Source organism: Leptodactylus fuscus, chromosome 3 (genome assembly GCF_031893055.1).
Source record: "Leptodactylus fuscus isolate aLepFus1 chromosome 3, aLepFus1.hap2, whole genome shotgun sequence".
NCBI classification, from domain to species: domain Eukaryota; kingdom Metazoa; phylum Chordata; class Amphibia; order Anura; family Leptodactylidae; genus Leptodactylus; species Leptodactylus fuscus.
Window position 1 is genome coordinate 77,762,102 of NC_134267.1, and position 6,584 is coordinate 77,768,685.

Below are 6,584 nucleotides of genomic sequence, written 5' to 3' on the forward strand. Positions count from 1 at the left end.
TGACAGCCCGGAGCCTTGTTAAAGGCTCCCGGCCGGACTGCAAACTCTTTCTTTTGCAGGCTGGTCTATGGCTGCAAAAGAAAGTACGATTTTTTGCAATGCATTGGCATTGTAATGCATTGCATTAGTGATCAGACCCCCTGGGGTTCAAGACCCCTAGGGGGTCTAATAAATGCAAAAAAAAAAAATTAAAAAAAAAGGAAAAAATAATATAAAAAAATATAAAAAGTATTAAAAATTCAAATCACCCCCTTTCCCTAGAACACATATAAAAGTAGTTAAAAACTGTTAAACACATACATGTTAGGTATTCCCGTGTCCGAAATCGCCCGCTCTGTTCGGTAAACACCGTAGCGGGAAAAATAGTCAAAAGTGCCAAACCGCCGTTTTTTTTACTGTTTTTATTCTGATAAAAATTTGAATAAAAAGTGATCAAAGCAATAGCATTTCCTGAAAATGGTAGAACTAAAAAGTACACCCGGCCCGCAAAAAAGCTGCCCTAAGCATCCCCGTACACTGACGTATAAAAAAGTTACGGCTGTCAGAATATGGTGACTTTTAGAAAAAAAATTTTTTAACACAGTTTTGGATTTTTTTTAAGGGGTCAAAATGTAAATAAAACCATATAAATTTGGTATCCCTGGAATCGTACCGAAACACAGAACACAGGGGACATGTCATTTTGGCTGCACAGTGAACGCCATAAAACCAAAGCCCATAAGAAAGTCGCAGAAATGCATTTTTTCTTCAAATCCACCCCATTCAGAATTTTTTCCAGCTTCCCAGTACATTCTACAGAATAATTAATGGTGGCATCATGAAGAAAAATTTGTCCCACAAAAATTAAGACCTCATATGGCTCTGGGAACGGAGAAATAAAAAAGTTATGGGGTTTAGAAGGAGGGGAGTCAAAAATGAAAAACGAAAATCAAAAAATGCCATCGGCGGGAAAGGGTTAAACAATTTGCCTCTTACTACATCCTTAAAATTATCTACCGATTTTAAATTATTAACCCAAACACAACCAGAACCTTTAAAACTGGGGATCTCAAAACCAGGGTCAAAACCCTATAATTACAAACTAGCTTTCACTTTATCGGGATACCGCTTTAACCAAGGTAGTAGATTTTCCAGTTTCACTGGCGTCCAAGCTCTTGGATAATTGAATTGCGCTTTTGTGCTAGAGGTTTGCAACTTATTAGCTCTTTTATAACAGTGGCACATGGGATGCGTCCCACCACAAAATGAGCATTCATGTTTGTATCTACAATTAGACATCCATTTACACTGTGACTCGTTATACGCAAAGCATACTACTTTGCGCATTGAATTCAGGGACTGATTGGCATTAACATGATTAACATTAATTGGACGAAAAGACATAGACTTTTGAGGCAACATCAGAGTTAACCATAAACCAATATCCTTTGATCCCCATTTTAATGAGCGAAACACAGCCAATTTCTGCCTGAACATTTCATTATACTGAAACCACGCCATACCGCCAAACTGGCGGTAAGCTTCCAGCACAATGTCTAGATGTTGAAATAAACCGCAACACTTAGGGAGCGTTCACACTACCGTCATTGTCCGACAGGTAGTGTCCGCTGCTAATGTCCGTTCAAAATCTTGCACGGACATTAGCAGCGGAAACTAACTGTGCCCGTGACATTTTTCATTCATTTAAAAGGTCGATCGGGAGCGTTGTTTTACACTCCGTGCCTGTCCTTAACTGTCCGTTCCTAAAGATGTCCGACTTTTCAAGCGGACAGCAAAAACCTACATGCCCACCGCGGTCCTTCAATAACTGGCTCCAAGCTTTCTGTATTTATGCTTCTGTTTATGGCAAAAAAGATCTGTCTAAGGGGGCGTTCACACTACCATCAGTGTCCAACAGGTAGTGTCCACTGCTAATGTCCGTTCAAAATCTTGCACGGACATTAGCAGCGGACACTAGCTGTGTCCGTGACATTTTTCATTCATTTAAATGGCGATCGGGTGCGTTGTTTTACACTCCGTGCCTGTCCTTAAGCGTCCGTTCGTAAAGATGTCCGACTTTTCAAGTTGTCCAACTTTTAGTAACTAAATTCAAGACAACTTTCATAAAATCTGACATTAACCCTAAACTAGCACTATCAGCTACATTCTGCATGTCACATACATTACTAGGGATAGATTGTGTCTCACCCCTTAGGTCCGCTTCATCAGCTGCCGGGCTCCTATTGCTAGCAGATGATCCTTCCCTCTGGCATCTTCTGGCTTGGGATCGTTGTCTGCCCGTGGAACTTCTCCCTCTGGACGCGGTGACTGGTGGTGAATAGGCGATTCTGCTCCTCCTGGCCCTCTTCTCCCATCTCTGGCTCTCTTCAGGCGCCGCTTCTAATCCCAATGTAGACAGCGCCGCTAATGTCCGCTCCCTGCTGTGGTCTTGTAGCACAGCCCCTTCCCTCACATGAGGGGCCGCTGCAGCTACTGAAGTCGGCACCTCTCTCCAAGCGGCAGGCGTCGACAAAGTCCCGGAGCGCGCCAGCACCTCAGCTTGACGTGCCGGCGATGCAGCTGCTGAGGCCTCCTCCGCTTGTGAGGCCGCTGACGTCAGCGCCCCTCTCCAGTCCTCGGGCACTGATGAAGATCCTGCATATGCCGATGAAGACCTGGAGCGCGCTGGAACCTCTGCTTGACAGAGACCCGGAGCTGCTGAGGCCTCCTCCGCTTGTGAGGCCGCTGACGTCAGTGCCCCTCTCCAGTCCTCGGGCGCTGACGAAGATCCTGCATATGCCGACGAAGACCCGGAGTGCGCTGGCACCTACACTTGACGTACCGGCGCTGCAGCTGCTGAGGCCTCCTCCGCTTGTGAGGCCGCTGACGTCAGCGCCCCTCTCCAGTCCTCGGGCGCTGTTGAAGATCCTGCAGGAGGCGGTGCCGGTGCCAGCCTCTGACTTCTTCCAGCAGCCGACGCCCCTTCCTCTCTGGACGCCGATGCCCACCTCTTCCTGCTGCTGCCTTCCGGATCCACTGCTTGGCAGCTTTCTTCTCCTCTTCCTGCCGCTGCCGATGCTGACCACGATTGACAATGGCGTCTGATTTCCCTCTTTTTATATTCAAATTTCCCGCCTTTTAGCCAGCTTTGACCAATTAACAGCTGCCTTGAAATAACCTCTGCCCGGTGATAGAAGCTTCTGGATCTTCCGGAGAAACCATCAGTGACCAACTTCAGAGCGGACCTTTCAGTAAGTACCAATTTCATCCTCAGGAGAAAAGAGGGGGGGGGGGGGGCAGAAAACGCACGAAAAACAACCAAACTACCTCAAAATTTTGAAATAAAAATTTGAATACTACCTAACTAAATGTGTGCCATTACACCATGTGTCCCCCAGGCGAAAACCTGGGGGGCCCTTATTCAATCTATGAGGGAAGGGGGATAGAGACAGAAGGAGAGGGGGAGACAGTTTAGATGGCGGTGTGGTAATAGTGTTATTGGAGGTTGTAGGCCTTCCTGAATAGGTGAGTCTTCAGGGCCTTCTTGAAGCCTGTGATTGTGGGGGTCAGTCTTATGTGTCGTGGTAAGGAGTTCCAGAGTATGGGGGATGCACGGGAGAAATCTTGGAGACTGTTGTGTGAGGAGTGGATGAGAGCAGAGCGGAGCAGGAGGTCATTGGAGGATCTGAGGTTACGTGTGGGCCGGTAGCGGGAGATTAGTTCTGAGACATACTGAGAAAGGACCGCTGGGACCACCGAAGCATCCATTATGTGAAGACAGTGATGACCTTATTCTGAGTTCAATATTGAACATAATCAATGACCTTGTCATGTCTGAGCACCAGGTAATGTGATTGTGGACTTATCTGATGTACTGTAGATATTGGCCTGTATGGGCCACACACCTCTATTTCCATATAAAGCACCGGTTCCACATGGAGGCCATTGGAACGTCACAGCTGTATTACCACGGCAGAGAAGAAATGCAAGCTGTCTTGTTTTCTTTTATACTTTTGGCGCCCACGTTGATTGAGCCTGACCTTGCAGCTTTATAGGCCTGACTAGGAGGGGACTGCTAGTAGTATAGTTGTCTAGGATGGATTCTAGGAGTCCCTGCCTCGCAGCAACATAATGTCCCATATCGGTACAGGACAGTATGTTGCTGGGAGTATAGATAACTATGATGCTAAAAGTCTGGCTCCTGGCACAAAGGTCAGGCTGGTAAATCTAACAAACACCCAGACACAGCTTCACAGATGAAACTCGTTTGTGTGAATGTGGTCTTAATAATGCGAAACACAATGGTGGAAATTTATCAGGCTTTGTACAATAGTTTTCTGGAATATAAAGGCATGAAAATATCACAATTTCTTTTGCAAGTCGGGGTTTTACAAGTATACTTGTGACTTTTTCCTTTTACGCACTCTCAGCACCTTCCTGGCGTGCATTAAGACTAAGGCCCAGTTCAGACCTGCTTTCGGGTTTCCATTTGGGGAGTCTGCTTGGGGACCCCCAAATGGAAACCTATACGCATAAAAAAACGGTTACCTAAGGAAACCCGCGGACCCCATAGACCAGGGGTCAGCAACCTTCGGCTCTCCAGCTGATGTGAACTCCCAACATGCTCCATTCACTTACATGGGAGTTCCAAGAACAGCAGAGCAAGTATGCATTCTGGGAGTTGTAGTTTTACAACAGCTGGAGAGCCATAGACTATAATGGGGTCTGTAAGAGTTCTGCTCGGTTTCTGCACAAAACATGTGGAGTGCTGCTTGCAGGACTTTTCTCTCCGCATGTTTTGTGCGGAAACCACACGAAACCCATTATAGTCTATGAAGTCCGCGGGTTTCCCAGGTAACCGCCCAAGTGGACTACCTAAACGGAAACCCAAATGCAGATGTGAACTGGGCCTGAGGCAGAAAACACCAGCGTTGGTAATTCTCACCCATTGATCTCAATGTGACATCTTATTTCTGCTCTGGACGGAGCTTGTCTACCTGTTAACCCAACCAGTAAACTAGAAGCTTCACTAAAGGTAAGAAAACAGAAATCACTGCAGGTATACAAACAGTGATTTCAGTCTGACTGACCTAAACGGACACTTGAAGAAGGAGCTGATATAGCTCCGAAACGCGTTGTGTATATGGTTTTACTTTGATGGACTGAATAAATTACATTTGAGGGTAAGCGCGGATCCATTTGCTTATTTTTTCATCTATTGTATATATGGATGATCGGTCTTCTACTTGTCTACTGTTACGGTGATTCATTGCTGCTCACAAAGACCCTCCTAGAGGTGATATTTGTTTGGCATTTAACATTTATCATAAGGTGATTTTCCACTTGGCCTTGTATCTAAAAAAAAAAATTTTTGGTATAAAGGATAATGCGCTAGGTACGGTGCGGTGCTGTTTGTGTTCTTTTTCCAAAGTAGCTCAGACACGCTCCTATAAGCTACTGAGGGTTTGCATCCGACAAGTGCCATCTTCTCACTTGTCTGTATGACTTAGAAGATGTCTGGAGCTGGACTGGAAGGTTCCTATTGGGATTATTCATCATGGACTCTTCCAAACTCACTACATAAGGATTGGACATGACCATGTGCTCTGTGTCCCTTCTACATTCTCTACATAAATACATTGCAGTGTGTGCTGTGGCATACACTGGGATGTGATAGCTATAACAGTATCCACATATTTCCTGTCTGGTTTTATGTACTGACATGGTAAATGTCACCCAGTTGATATCCAGGCTGCGTGTATTAGAGATACGCGGCTGTGCAAACTTGTGGATAACACATATGCCGACTATCCAACTCATATTTATACATAGACAAATGGGGGTGAATAAAATAAATATTTACTGATTTTACCCATTGAGGTCTGTTTGGCAGAGAATAGAAAAGCTGCAGCACAGCCATCATAGATAGCTCCGTGTCATTCTACAAGTCTCATATGGCTGGGCTTCAATGAAATTTAACATTGGCAAAGTTGTATTATGGACCTGTAGATACTTTGTATGCACCGTATGGTGCCTAAATGATGAAAAGCTCCAAAAGGTTGGGGACACACACTGTATACTCACAGAAGATAGCCTGATACAAAAAATATATCCAAGGAAAAAGGCAGCACTCCGTTGTTTTCAAAAAGACAATGGTGAAGTTTATTCCATGTGTACAGGGTATGCGGAAAGTAAGTACACAACATGAAAGGGTGGACTTTAGCCGGTATATGGAGCGTTTTTTTTAAATTAATGTACATGTGACCTGAAATACACCGTTATGGCGCTGCAGGTAGACCGAGATGTCTGTTTCCTATCCCTCGCTGCGCCATGTGAAAGGAGAAACGAAGAAGAGAAAGCGCTTTAATGGGAAATCAGTTTAATCACTGTTACTTATTTACAAGAATTGCTCGAGGTGCTGGCCGTGTGAAATAAAATAAGAATAATATCAATAATCCAATTACTATACAACATGTACAACAAATCAATAAATAAAGGTTACCGCCTCCCACGTCTAAGGGCTAGTTCACACGTGAACAAAGGGGCGGATTTTGACAGCGGATTTCGCTTCAAAATCCACCCCTTTACAATGGTGGTCTATGTAG